The sequence below is a fragment of the Solanum stenotomum genome, chromosome 4 (assembly GCF_019186545.1).
Source record: "Solanum stenotomum isolate F172 chromosome 4, ASM1918654v1, whole genome shotgun sequence".
NCBI lineage: Eukaryota > Viridiplantae > Streptophyta > Magnoliopsida > Solanales > Solanaceae > Solanum > Solanum stenotomum.
Genome location: NC_064285.1, coordinates 25,512,187 through 25,528,061, shown reverse-complemented (window position 1 = coordinate 25,528,061; position 15,875 = coordinate 25,512,187). Strand labels below are relative to the sequence as shown.

The 15,875-nt window shown below is 39.4% G+C and overlaps 1 long non-coding RNA gene across 1 annotated transcript; it reads right to left on the bottom strand.

Annotated features, from left to right (window-relative positions):
• Positions 1-479: 479 nt before the first annotated feature.
• LOC125861905 (uncharacterized) lies at positions 480-2,920 on the bottom strand. Its single transcript, XR_007446005.1, has 3 exons — positions 2,794-2,920; positions 1,887-2,064; positions 480-557 (listed from the first exon to the last, which is right to left on the bottom strand). It is a non-coding gene; the product is annotated as an uncharacterized LOC125861905 (long non-coding RNA).
• Between the last annotated feature and the right edge of the window lie 12,955 nt (positions 2,921-15,875).

The following is a 15,875-nucleotide window of genomic DNA, read 5'->3' as shown; positions in this document are numbered from 1 at the left end:
AGAGAAAGAGTCACCATATGGAAGAACCTAAGGTTGGCGAGCAAAACAATGAAATGAAAGATGAAGAAGACACAAGCAATAATTGTAAAAGAGTACCAGTTCCTGAGAAATTTGTATATGTTGGTGATGGCTCTACTTTATTTTAGGAGAAAAATGACGAGAAAGTCCAACTAGATGCTGGTAACCTAGAATCTCCTGTTATGGAAATGACTGAGCAGCTGAGAAATCTACAAGAACATATAGATCAACATATTCTTTTATAAAAGACGGAAGTATAAAGATATGGTTCAATACGTTATTAAGTTCACATGAAAATACCAAAAACTAACGGACCTGTCAGAATTAGCTTCCAGTATCTTGTAGGAATTCAACATCCGTTCTGACTTTTTCCGTTCAAGCTGTCTATCATAGACAGACTCATCAGAATACCCAAACAAAGCAGCCATCTTCGTAAGCCAGTATCTTCGCAGTGCTTTATCCATGTCCGCCTATTTATAATCTCCACCAGGATTGCGAAAACAATGGATAAAGTTGCATGACGTTCCACGAGAGCATGACTGTCAACACATGTTTGTAATTCATGTTAAATGATAGGAAGTACAGAAGATCTTAATATTAGAATCAGGTAAACAATAAAGATGTTCATTAACTAATTTACTCCCTACAAGTACTGCTCACAAAAAACAGAGAGTAACAAAGTCATTAACACAGAACTCAAGCGAGAGTAGTGAGATTCAAGTTGTACCTTATGCTTCGATTTCATGAATTCCCCATAAATGGCAACTTTCCATTTGGTTACGCTAACAATCTCGCATGTGATCTATAAACTTTCCATAAAGACTATGCAGGTATAACGAATTAAATCCCATACATGAAAATCCGCATTTGGGCATTTAGTACTGGACACACTACTATTTTCAAGATATAAATCAATAACCCTCAAAGTTGCTAAACATAAAGCAGAAAACATAATTTTATTTTTATTTTTTATTTTTTTTTGATAAGATAAGTGGTATTAATAACAGCATCAAGAAGATGCATAATTTACAAGATATGGCATTTGAGCATACAAAAAAATCTCTAGCTAACTATACAAACTATCTAAGCAGAAAACATAATTATAGTGAAGCTTATTAAATAGAAGCAAATTAGTAATTAGGCAAGGAACTAAGCTCCAAAAAGTCCCTTTATGTCAATTATGCAAATAGGTATATACTCTCCTAGATAATGGTAATACAATTTCGGAGGTTTAACTTAAGATACAAAAAGTGTGACACTAAAAGCACTGCCATCTACTTGAAATAAGTGTAAGCTGGAGGCTGAGATCAATAATCTGGAAAACTCAAACTAATTTATGCAGTCAAAGAAGCACATGATATGTTATATTTTCCACTCCATTATGTAGACATATTCAAAATATGGAACTAAATTGGAATAGTTTGTTTGACCATTTGTCTCCACTGACCAACTCTTATGTGCATTCTCTCTGCATTATGATCATTGTCAAACCAGAACATGCTTTTACGTCTCTAGAAAGCATCCACTACAATGTCTCCAACTGCTAAAAAGTTTATTCGAATCCCCAAAAATGCAAGATTCTCTTTGCTTGTTTTAGAATAGACTGCACTACTAGGATTAGGAGGGTCAATCACTTCAGATTAGCTTTTATAACCAAAAAATGCTAGTAAACTTCTGCTTCTTTCATAACTTCCTCAATTTTATTTCACGTCACACAATGTCTATTGTACAAACATCCATTAACTTCAATTTAACCCCATAAATAAGCAGCTACAAACAATAAACACAACCCACATAACTCAAAGTTTACTGCTACGTAAATAAAGAGAAGAGGACGTGGAAGTACATTTGGCGCCAATTATGTGTACCTGGCATTGTTTCGCCTTTTCTTCCTCATCTTCCACTCTCCTTCGTTCTTCTTCTTCTACCTCTTGAGCTTCCTTTTGAGCCAGTGCTTCGAGAAAGAGCCTCTCTCTTTCCTCAAATACAAACTTTCAGATAAATATTTCAATATTGGGTTGCTCCTCATGTACATGCTACCTTAAACTAAAAAGCAACTTACTCATACATAGTCATAGATAATCTAAAAGAAAACAAAATGAAATAGAAGCCTTTCAAAACTCAATTTACAGTACCACTCCAGAATACCTTGCAACCAAGCTTAAACAATATGTAATATAATGAAATTGAAATTCTGAAAAATGTGAAGATTATTTAGATCTAAAATTGCATCTAACATTTTAAAAACGCATAAAATGAAAAGGTAATCATCTGAACGAGAAGAAGGCTGGCACATATGAGTCGAGTGACCAAATATATCTTAGTCACCACAACCCATATCCGCTTCAGTAGACTCCCCAACTTCTCCAAACAATGTCGGAATTCTTCGAACTGTTTCTCCATTTTCCCAAACGAAGGCGCAGAAGAAGTAGGAAACTCACCATCCGTCATCAAAGAAGAGAGAAATGTACAGTGACCAATTCCTTGTCCCACTCACAGATTTAGCTCATAAAAGCTTAACTTACTTTAAATTCCATCTTAATGCAACCCCATTAATCCCATAAATAAAGGCAAATTGACTACTATTCTACAATTTCCCAGCACATTAGATAACCTATTCCCAGTTCCCAGTTCCCAGTTCAAATCTTAAATTCACCTCATAAAAAACCCTAACAAACTTCAAATTCCATTAAAAAATCAAAATAACAAAAAAATCAAAAACCCCATGAAGCAAAAAATTAGAACAGATCTGAAAAGGGTTTGCAACAATGATACCTGCATATAGGAATTGTTTGCAGAAGCCGACGAGAAAGTTTATGAACAAAATCTTCAAAGATACATGTGATTTGGGCAGTTTCTTAGTGTATTGATTCTGGCGAAGAGACGCTTTTATGAGACTCTGTCGAAGCTATGTATGACGAGAAAGTTAATGAACAACAATGATACCTGCGTATTAGTTTTTTTATTTGGGGCAAACAACATCGTTTATGATCAGTGTTGTTTTTATTGGCCAATCAGAAATTGGAAGGAGAGTAAAATATTTAGGAGGGAATATAATAATTTAGTGAAAAAATTGGAAATATTTTAGGAAACATATAAGGTCACACTTATAAAGTGTTGTTTTTAGAACTACAAAAATAGCATGCTTAAAAGTGTAGTCATATGTGTAAATAGGTGTTGTCAATTATATCATAATTTAACAACATTTATAAAGTGTAGCCTATACTATTAAAGAACACGCTTTACAAGTGTTGCCAATATTATCGTCGTCAAAAGCTAAAAACTAAAGCTACACTTTAAAAGTGTACCCAAAAATATTTTTGGCAACGCTTTATAAGTGTTGTCTAGATTTAATGTGGCCATAGGACTAAAATGGTGTAGTGCTTATCCGATCCTTTTCAGGATATGGCCCTTCGAAGAGCATACGTTAGAAAGAATGCTGGTGAGAATATGCATCGATAAGCTCCTCTAGTACATGCCAACTCTTTGGCTGAACAGGTGACTAATGGAGAGTTTTAGGCTTCTTTTCAAGTGTTGGCTCAATCCATGATGGCCCAAGCCAATATGGAGGTTGTCCTCCCCGTGAACCCAAATATGGATACGACAACAACTATAGTGAGGGACTTCACTAGAATGAATCCCCCGGAGTTTCATGGTTCCAAAATAGAGGAAGATCCTCAAGAGTTCATTGATGAGGTATATAAGGTTTTGATGTTAATGGGTGCGATACCGATGGAATAGGCAGAATTAACCGCTTAACAACTTAAAGGTGTTGCTCAAGTTTTGTTCACCAATGGAAGGAAGTGAGGGTGGTGGATGTGGGTCTTATCGATTGGGAGAAGTTTAAGGTTGCTTTCCTTGATAGGTTATTTCCCCTTGAGATGAGGTAGGAAAAGTTGATTGAATTTATTAACCTTCGACAGCCCCTTCCTGAATAGGTAGGCACATAGTATCAAAAAATATCCAGTGAAGCTTTCTTTTGTCTTCATCACCGCCTCCCCAAAAGTTAGCTAACATTTTTTCCAACTGGTCAAGAACTCCCTTTGAAACTAGAATCCCTGCAAGAAGGTGTATAGGCATCGAGAAAAGAACATGTTTGCAAAATCCACTGGATAACAATGCTTTCATCTCCTACCACTTTATTTTATACTCTATCCAGAAGATGAGAATTTTTTTTTTTAGATTTAAATAGAGGTAGTCCTAGATCAAAATATTAGGAATCAAAGCAAGGAAAGTAGCATTGATGGAACGGGGGATCGCACCTTCAGCGAAGAAATAAGGTGACCAGCTGGAAGTTTTTGAAATCCCAACAATATTTTCTATATAAAAAGAATCCGGAAAGCCTGATGGCTTTAAAGGATAGGGGAGACCTTTTTTTGGGTTAGGAAATATTAGTGTGAAGGAGTATGCCTTGAAGTTCACACAATTGGATAGATATGCTCCTACTATTGTTGGTGATTCTAGGGCAAAGATGAGAAAGTTTGATTCGGTAGTGTCCAAAATGGTAGTTATAGAATGCCATATTGCCATGCTCATCGAGGAAATAGACATTTCTCATCTAATGATTCATTCTCAACAAATTGAATATGAGAAGCTTAAGGTAAGGTCTAGGAATGCAATGAGAGCAAAGAGCGGTGATAGTGACTTTTCACATTTATGGCTTAATGGACATTGTTGTTCTAGGTTCTGACGAAGGTTTTCTGATCAAAGTTCCTCCAATGTTCTGGCTCGTAAGTTCAAAAAATATAGAATGACTAACCCTAAGCCTTAAGGAAGAATTTAGGGTGGATCTTCGTTGTCTAGTTGTGTTAGTGTGGACGGAAGCATGATGGTAAATGGTTAGCCGGTACGAATAATTCCTTTGGTTGTGGTATGCATGTTCATAAGATAAGGGATTATTTATTACTTACAACAAAGGGACGAAAAGGTAGTCATACTCAACCTAGTGGTTTGGGTTTAAAAGTACCAAAGAAAAAATAATTTTATGTACCTCAAACTCATCATGAGCAAAAGGGTTCTTCCAATGTTGTTATCGGTATGTTGAATGACTTCATCATGATTTCTATGCTTTGGTTGATCCCGGTTCTACCTTGTCTTTTGTGACGCTATATGTTTTTATGAGACTTGATTTCTCTCTGATTGTGTTGTTAGATCTTTTTTCTGTCTCTAATCCTATTGGTGAATCTATTGTTGCTAAGAGAGTCAATAGAAATTGTCCTTTCTCCTTATCTCATTGAGTGTCTCATGTTGACCTAGTAGAGCTTGATATGCTAGATTTAGATGTCATTATTGGTATGAGTAGGCTCTATTTTTGTTAAGCTTCTATTGATTGTATAATCCGAATGGTGAAGTTTCAATTTCTAAATGAGCCCATCCTAGAGTTAAAAAGGGGAAAGTTTATGCCTAAGGGTCAGTTTATTTCTTGTCTTAAATCTACAAAAATGATTTCTAATGGTTGCATATATCAAATTGTTTGGGTTAGAGATAAAGATTCTTAAACCTCGATGATTTACCTGGTATTCCTCCCGAAAGGGAAATAGAATTCGATATCGACCTTCTCCCTGATACGGAACCTATATATATTCCTACTTACCATATGGCTCTGCCAGAACGTAAGGATTTGAAGAAGCAATTGAAAGATTTTTTGGATACGGGTTTCATATCTATCCATGGGGTGCTGCAGCTTTGTTTGTTCGTAAGAAAGATGGTTCACTTCGCATGTGTATTGACTACATAAAATTGAACAAGGTTACCATTAAGAATAAGTTTCCTCTTCCAAAAGTAGATGTTTTGATTGATCAACACCAAGGAGCGAGTTACTTCTATAAGATCGACCTTCGGTCGGGTTATCACAATTGAGGGTGAAGGAAGATGACATTCTCAAGACAACTTTTCCAACTCGGTATAATCATTATGAAATTTTAGTAATGTCATTTTGTTTGATGAATTATCTAGTTGAATTTATGGATTTGATGAATAAAGTGTTTTGGAAATACCTTGATATGTTTGTGATTGTGTTCATTGATGACATTTTGATTTACTCACGTAGTGAGGACAAGCATGCCGGTCTTTTGAGGATTATGTTGCAAGTCCTCAGGGACCAACAACTATTTGCAAAGTTTAGTAAATGTGCGTTTGGTTAATGTCCATGGATTTTCTAGTTTACATTGTTTCTGGTAAGGGTATTCAAGTAGCTCCTAAGAAGAAAATTTTGGTTAATAGTAGTCTTAGACCTCTATTGTGTTTTGATATGTGAAGTTTCTTGGGTTTTGCTAGTTCTTATAGAAGGTTTGTGGAGGGGTTTTCTACGATTGTCTCGTCAATAACGACATTGACCCATGATACGCTCAAATTACACCTCCCTAAAGAAATATAAGTGATCGTTATCAAGTATAGAACCCAACTTGTAGGTTGGGGTCGATCCCACGAGGAAAATGGTTTAGACTTGACTTTAACCAATAATTATGTTCGTTTAGTCAAATTACTTCTAGAAAACAGGATTTAAAAAGTGGGGGGGGGGATTTGTGAAACAAATTGTAAGAAGTCAGTAAGTAATCAGTAAATAAAAGTCAATTTCGGTTGTTATCAAGATGTGAGAATTAAATAGGGTATATGTGTTCCCCACAAGCTCATAACGCAATAATCCTAGTAGTAGCAATCCTTTCCTAGTGTATTACATGCAAAGTGATAAGTTAGGTATCTCTAAATCCTTGGTCCGACATCTTGAGAATTTCACCCCGCACCTAAGTTCGGCTACGTGTGTATAACTTACTAACCCTTACATTTACCTCATATTAGACATCACATCGATGTTTGGCTTAGGTATTACTTCGGACCTTTCGACACTAGCCTATTAAATAGTATTATACTAAATTTATGTTGATAATTATTTTCTTGTTGATTACCTCCTTGGTCCGGCAAGTAGAAACAAGGCGAGTTCTAACACGTACACTCGTAAAAAAGACTTTTAAACGAACGAATTATCAATGCATGCAACAACACTATTCAAGAATTGCTTAGTTACTATTCATACTTTGTTAATCGCTTATGGTTCCCACAACCGTAGTTGTGGAGTTTAGTTACCCATAATCATATGAACACAATTCATTGTTTTAGATGAAAGAATTATGAACTCATGTAAGAAGAATAATAAACCCACAAATTCAACTTGAATTGCAACACCAAAATCTTCAAAACGAACTTAAGAAATCAATAATTGCTAGGTTTGCAAGAATAATCTCCCAAGTCACAAAATAGAACTAAAGTACTAATGTCTCACCCCTAAAAACGAGGTTTGCATGCCCTATTTATAGAAAACAAGTCCTAAATTAAAAGAGAAACAAATTAAGGAAAGTTTGTTCAGGTACACGTCTTCATTCCACAAGACTGACTCACGGACCATCAATGGATCTACGGTCCGTGAGTCACTTCCGTTAGCCAGGACTTGGAAAATTTTCCAGCTTCCAAAAATCAGCTTCTCTGAAGCAAACGAAGGAACTGCAGTATGGACAGTAGATCGATCTACGGTCCGTCAATCCCTCTCCGTAGCTCCACACTTAGAATCTTCAAACATTAGGTATTGGAACCCTTGCAGTATCATTCTACGGATCATCAGTACGATCCGTAGATCAATCTACGGACCGTCAATGGCCACCGTGGTTCCACACTTGTTCAGATTTCCTTGATTTGCCTTCCATGCCTTGCCTGCTGATCTACGGTCACCATCTACGGAGTGTCAATGGACCTACGGTTCGTAGACCACCTCCGTAGATGCCTTATTCTGCATTTCTCTCAGGTGTGTCTTTACGTCCGCGCCTAAATATCTTTCCTGCAAAACATGATAAAAACACATAATAACCAATACAAAAAGGCCCTAGACACACACAACTCTTAAGTGAAATGTATTAAAAATACCATAATCTCACGGTCTATCAACACCCTCAACTTAAATTCGTTATTTGTCCTCAAGCAACGAACTAAGACTCTAAACGACACTCGTATAGACGCAAGCAATTTAAGCACAAGTAATCCTATGGATCTCTATCTCAACTCTCTTTTCTGGTGCAAAATCTGTTGTTTTAGACTCGACAAGATAATTCATGCGGATCAAAATATGACAAAGATCGACCAACTAACACACAACATACACTATTTTACTATCACCAAGGTACCAACTTTCCAACAATGTAATGAGTGCCCTTACTTCCAACGAAATCCCTTTTTCACACAATAAATATGAATTTGAGTACAGGGATTCATTCAACACTTACACTCAGAAGTAACTTCAAGTATAGTAAGTGCTCAATACCATAGGCTTACCCTTATTTTCACTGCTTAGACGTTCCAAACTAGATTCTAGGATCACTATAAGACTTTCTTGGCTTGTAACGTAGGCTCAGGGTCAGGTGTGGTACATTTGGGTACTTCTTAGTGACTTTCTGCCCTCCTTGACATTACACTAGTCTTTCAACCTCTTTTTGCCCAATTTTTGACATCCTACCGTTTTACCTTCTTTCCTTTGATTTTCTTCAACCATGGATGTGACTTTACACTTTGTAGCTCTTTATTTTTAATTTTTTTTAAAATTTTTTTGTTTTCAACGAGTCATATCCTTTCCTCTCTTTTTCTTTTTCTGTTTTTCAACATCAAACTCTTTTTCATACCCATTTTTCTTTAGGTTTCTCTCTTTCACAGCCACCCTCAACTTATGGGTTTTCCATTGGTTGAGGTGCACAATACCCAATGTCGGATCAGGGCTAAGATTGAAGTTGTCTTTTACATTAGCCACCCTCAACTTAGGATTTTGGCCTAAGTCGAGGTGCACATGTCCAAAGAGGAACCGGGGCCAACATAGTAGATTATGGGAAGATGAGTTAGAGGTTTAAAAAGAAATGGTCTAATTTAGGCTCAAAGCATTTAGATCAAAGGGAACATTTAGTTCATTTGGTTGGATTCTGTTTTAGGCAATTTGTGGACTTATCAAAAGGGCCTATGATCACTTCCTAGCCTCTAGAGTAGGTTGAACCTCAGACACTGGTATAGAACTCGACGCCCCAGGAACCATCTCATGGGCTCTCTACTACCTCAGTTGCTCATCAATTATGGAGGCTTTCCGTGCCTTCTTCTCCTGCCTGCACTGCCTTTTGCTAGCCTTTTCCTCCTCCGTGAGCTCAGTTTTATGACTAGAACGGTGCCTCTTACTGCAGGCACGTGCAGCCTCGGGCTGCGCATCCGCATCATCACCACTAAATAGTGCACCCAGGACTGTATCGTAGCCTAATGCAGAGGGTGCAGCCTGCGGCTCAACAACTGGTGTGGCCAGGATGGCGTCAACATCGGCCCAGAGACTAGCTAGCTTGGTTCGGAAAGAGGACATATCAGTAGTAGGAGCTGGCCTCTCTAGAACTCTTAACTCAATGGCATCGAGCCGCTTATGAATTGCTCAGACCTTTTGGTCCATTTTTGCCTCCATTCGTGTTTCTACTCTCTCTTCTGACTTATTAATCAACTTCCGCAACTAGGGCTTAATGTGGTGCAACAAGGTGGCCATTTGGTCCTCTCACTTCTACACTCGGCCTAGTGGTACAACATTGGCTCCCAACGGCGGGGTGGCTCTAGATGAGCTGGGGGCCTGACTAGCGGCCTGGGAAGAGGAGGCGGGGGCATCATCAGTGTGGGTTGGAGGGATAGGCTCGTCAGCATGAATTTGCTCTACCGTATCTACTAAATCAGTTCCAAATGGCACATCGATCTGTGACCCTCTGCGAGGAGCAACCACATTTGCCTCATTCTAGATTAGGCCGATATCTAAGGTCCTCGTAAGGTGGATCAACCTATCACAATGCCAGAGCGGCACTCCAGAGTCCCTGAAGAATTGGAAAATCAAACATGGAAAGGGGTAAGTAGTGGAGGTCCTAAACTCCCTCTCGTGAATTTTTGCAAGCAGCATGCGGGCAAAGTCGATCTCCAATCCTGGTACTAATGCTGCAACCATGACGGCTCTGTCCCATGTGAGTTGGTTGTCAGCTTTTGTAGGCGACACCCTGTTCCGCACCAACAACCAAAAGAACTTGGCCACCAAAGTCAAGGTGGCCTTTCAAATACCCAAACGTGGTGAACTAACCCACTCCACACACTCTCCATCTGCAGCTATGTGCCTTGCCAACCACAGTAAGGCATTACGCGTGAAGGCTCCACTCCTCACAACATTGCATCTGTAATAAAATTCGGCCGTGTTGAGGGCCCAAGTGTGATTAGGACTAGGGCCATAGAGGAATCGACTGATGGTGGTATGTGAGATGGCTACGGGAAAACCTCAGACCATAGTAGAAGTGATAGGGTCCTGAGCTGTGGGCTTTGACCTCTTGTCAATCGAACCTCGGAGAGTGGCAGCATATGAGGCATAAAACTCTCGCACAATCTCCTCGCTACAAGTCCCAAGGTCTTGAGCCATCAAATCACACTTGTGAAGTTTAATAAGCTAGTGGATGTCGGGGACAGTGTGCAAGCTCCCTGTGAGGACTCTACACTCCTCTGTAATAAGTCAGGCCATCTTCTCTTTGTCATTCTTCATCTTAGCATCCTGATAAATTTGCCATTGGCCCTCAACACACCATCTATTTGGCTCGCCGGCCACGGGAGTAGGGTTATCATTTCATGGTACTGGTACTAATACTGAGCTAGTGGCCTTATCAGACGAGGCTGCTTGTTCATTATCGCCGGAACCTGTGGCTGATTTAGCAATAGACCCTGAAGCCTGGGCAGACTCGGACCTTGAAGCATGGGTAGACTCAGACCCTGAAGCATGGCTAGACTCAGAGCTGGACGTAGACCCATTCTCTGAACTGGAAGCAATCCAGTTGGTGACCCGATTAGTATGTGTTCCTCATCAAACTAGGAGACAGTGACTACGTCGAGAATCAACTTTTGGGGGTTGCCTCCGGTGACTCGGGCTGCAATGGGTGAGGTCCTTGTCTTGGGAGGAACGTATGCCGAATCCGTCTCCACATCAGTATCTTCATCAATTAGCCTGAAGCTAGGAGTAACAGATTTTGACTTGCCCATTTTTGTGTAGGTGACTAGCTTCTTGGGTGCTGTCGAACCTGTGGAAGAGTTATTAGTACCAAGACTAACTAACAACACACTCGAAATTATTTTAGAACTAAAAACGAACACCAACAAAGAATAATTATTTTTTCAGACAGTGGCTACAGTGGTCATCTATGGTTGAGATCTACGGTTTGTAGACTGATCTACAGTTCATGGATCAGAGGACTAATAATATTAGTCGCAGAGGGAAACCACGACTATACAGAATGGTCCGTAGATTGATCTACGGACCGTAGTCCACATCTGTGGTTTGACACTTGGTGAACTTCTTCAAGTGCTTCCATCTACGAACCTTATCTACGGTCTGTAGATTGATCAACGGTCTGTGGATGGGGAATCGTAGATGGGATTTGTGCCAGGTTTTAGACATACTGTACTTTCAATCTCACATGTTTGACCATTTTCAATAGGGTCCTAGTCTAATCATGCATTTCAACACTTAATCATGCTAGTTTGTCATTCTCAGGATTCCGTTTAATCATTTTAACAAGTATTTAAGACAAACTTTAGAACTCTAAGTCGAAACTTACATTTAGACTTAAATCTCATACAACAAGGCAACAAAATCACTATCTATCGTTCCAAGTGTATTGTAACTTCCAATTTTAACATGCAATTTCGTTTAACAATTCCCCAAGGTCAAGACCCAATCCCTGACTTTCTATAATCTATCAATGAATCAAAATTCAAAGTGAGGAGAAAGTCTATTACCTTACAGCAACGGGAATGGGGTTATTGTGTGATGACAGATGATTTCAAGACCAAAAACTGCCTCTTCGTTACTAATCCAAACACCGAACCCTTTTGTGGAAGATGGAATGAGTAGTATTCGGAATGGATAGGAATCGTGGGAATTATGGGGGAATGAAAGGGATGATTTTATGGGGGAGTTATGGAGTGATTTAGGGGATTTGAAGTGTTTGAAACGGTTGAGAGTGAGTGGATGGAAGTGGAAATGATTTTAAATTAGGGGAATTTTAAATAGGGGGTTGGGTCAGACAGAGTTAGGGTTTGGATCCACGAGACCCCGTCTACGATCCGTGGATAAATCTACGGTCCGTAGATTGGGACCGTAAATGGCATTCAAACTTGGAAAATATCAGAACTTACCTGGAATCAGATCATGAGAAGCAGCCAATACCTGTTAATCTGGAAAAGTATCATTACTTACAGCCCTATCACCAAGCTTAGGCATAGCCTCTTCCTTTAACCTGGACAAGTGATCGGCAACTTGATTTTCGGTCCCCTTTCTATCTTTTACCACAAAATCAAACTCTTGCAGCAACAATACCTCAATACAGAATGGTCAATACGCACTATGACCTTAGTACCAAGCAGGTAGGATCGAAATTTTTTGAATGCGAAAACCACCGCAAATAGCTCTTGTTCAGTCGCAATATAATTCTTCTAGCAACATTTAGAGCTTTGCTAGCATAGTAAATATGATGGAGAATATTCTCTCACCTCTATCCCAATATTACACCAAGCGCCACTCCACTCGTATCGCACATTACCTCAAATGGTTGTCCCCAATCCGGTGAAATAATGATAGGTGCATTAACCAACTTTCCTTCATCTCTCCAAATTCTCTCAGACAAGCATCATCAAAATCAAACTTATACTCCTTTTCGAGAATGCACAATGGATGTGCAATTTAGAGAAATCTTTGATGAACCTCCTATAGAAACCTGGATGCCCAAGAAAACATCGAACACCTTTTATAGAGATAGGTGGTGGAAGCTTTTCAATTACCTCTACCTTTGCTCTATCAACCTCAATGCTCTTCTTAGAAATTCGATGACCCAGAACTATCTTTCACCATAAAGTGGCACTTCTCCCAATTTAGCACCAGATTGCAGTCTTCACACCTTTTGAGCACCTCAACCAGATGATCCAGACATCGGTCAAAAGAGTCACCTACCACAGAGAAATCAGCCATGAACACTTCAATAGTGTTCTCCACCATATCAGAAAATATCGACATCATACAATGCTGGAAGGTTGCTAGAGCATTGCACAACCCAAAAGGCATCCATTTAAAGGCGAAAGTCCCATAAGGGCAAGTGAATGTGGTCTTCTCTTGCTCCTCCGAAGCTATAGAAATCTAATTGTAGCCCGAATAACCATCAAGAAAACAATACTAACCCTTACCAGCAAGTCTATCCAACATTCGATCCATGAATGGCATAGGGAAATGGTCCTTTTTGTCCAAGCATTTAGCTTACGGTAGTCCATGTAGACTCTCCATCCAGTCACAACCACATCGTAACAAGCTCATTTCTCTCATTAGGAACCACAGTAATCCCACATTTCTTGGGCACACATTGAACAAGACATACCCAACTACTATCTGCAATGGGATAGATAACTCTAGCATCCAACTACTTGGTGATCTCCTTTTTAACTACCTCTTGCATAGACGGATTTAATCTTTTTTGGTGCTCAATACTACGTCTGTAATCTGGCATGAGTTGGATTTTGTGGAAACAAATACGGAGGGGGGGGTGGAATCCCAATTATATCCGCAATAGTCTACCCAATAGCTCACTTGAACCTCTTTTTGACACAGTCACCAAGCACTCTACTTCTATCACATTTAAATCTGCCGTAATGATGACCGACAAAGTATTCTCTCTACCTAAGAATACATACCTCAATTGCGGTGGTAGAGCCTTAAGCTCCAATTTTAGTGCCTTCACAACAGATGGTCTCGCGGGTGGAGACTTATGATTCTTCATGTCTATCTCATACTTCTTTGGTTTTGACATATATTCGCACCTATCGAGTATAGCTACCAACTCATCGTACTCTTCAATTCCATCACTATCAAAATTCATCATAACTGCTGCTAGTGCCTCAACACCAAGTCGCTCTTCAATTTGCACTTCTGTTCCACTCTCAACTCTGTAAGTTATAGCAGATACCATTTGGAGCTCATTACTCTCCTTCATGGACCTACATATATTGAAAGTTGCTTCTTCATTATTCAATCTGAACTTCATCTGCCCTATCTCCATATCAACTAATGCATGCCCTATGGCAAGGAATGGTCTTCCAAGAATGATGGGAACCTCAAAATCAACCTCACAGTCAAGAATCACAAAATCCACCGAAAAGATGAACGACTCCACTTTCACTAGCACATCATGGAGTATACCAATGGTCCTTTTCATGGTTCGATCGGCCATAAGTAACCGTATCGTAGTAGGCTTTGGATCCCCTAGACTCAACTTCTTATAAATAGACAATGGCATGAGATGGATGCTAGCACCAAGATCACACAATGCCTTAGCAAAGTGTAACAACCCTATAGTACATGGGATCGTGAAAGCACCAGCGTTTTCCTTTTTCTGCACAAGAGACCTTGTAGCAATAGCGCTACAATGCTGCAATCTATCATCATCTTCAAAACTCATAGACCTTTTCTTTGTCAGCATATCTTTCATAAACTTCGCATACCCATGCATTTGCTCCAATGCTTCTATCAAAGGAACGTTGATGGAAACTGCTTCAACATAGTAATAAACCTGCGATATTTACCGTCTTTAGTCTTTTTCACTAACCTCTGTGGAAACGGTGGTGGAGGTCTAGGTATGGGGACCACTCTATGAGATATATCTGCTTCTTTCTCTGTCGCATTCTCAGACTCTTCTCTAACCCTATCACATCATCTTCTTTTCGAATCCAACATCCACCACAGACGGCATATGTGAATCAATGGTTTGCTTACCCCATCAAGTAGTAACTTTCATACAATGACCATTATTGTTTGGATTTTGAATTGTGTTGCTAGGAAGAGTGCCAGGTTGATGTGGGTTCATTGTAGTAGACAATTGAGTCATCTGTTGCTCTAGATGCTTTATTGACACTGCATGGGCATCAATTTTTTGACCAATACCAGACAAGTCATTTCTCATCTCCTTCACATTCTCATCATTTGCATAAAACCTTCTCATCATCTTCTGCATCATATCTTCAATCCGCTCCATATTGCCTCCAGCTTCCCTAGTACCAGATTCCCAATTTTGAGGGGGGACATAAGGTCTAACCCGATCATTTTTGTTGCCATAGTTGTTCCGGTTGTAGTTGTTGTCGCGATTGAAGTTCCCATCCCGGACATTGTGACCCTTTCGGTTGTAATTGCAATAGTTTTGACCTTGGTTTCCTTGACCTCGGCACCAATTATCCATGTTGGATCCTTAGGCATTTGGTTGGAAACACCCTTCCTGATCATTCACCGGTTAAGCATTCTCTTCGTAATAACACTCTTCAACTGGCGGTGGAGTTCTAGTCAAGTAATTCACAACATTTACCTTTTCCTCACTTCCGCTCACATGCTTCAATACCAACCCTGACTCGGTTCTCATCTGAGCCATCTCCTCACGAATCTTATCTGCAGACTGGTTGTTTGTAGTATGAACGACAAATGTGTTTCTTTCGGTATTCGACCTCCTAGTGTTCCATGCTTTATTGTTACGAGAGATTTTCTCTAGTTTTTCTGCAATCTGAGCGTATGTGCACTAACCAAATGATCCTCCAGCTATAGTATTAAGCGCTGCTTTATTGTTGTCATCCTGCACTCGATAGAAGTATTCCATCAGTGACTCATAATCAATAAGCTGATTCGGAACATCTCTTACAAACACAGTGAATCTGTCCCAAGAGCTACTCACAAACTCTCCAGGTAAAGACCTTATCTTTGTGATTGAAATTCTTGGACTCTGGATAATATCTTGCTAAGAACACAT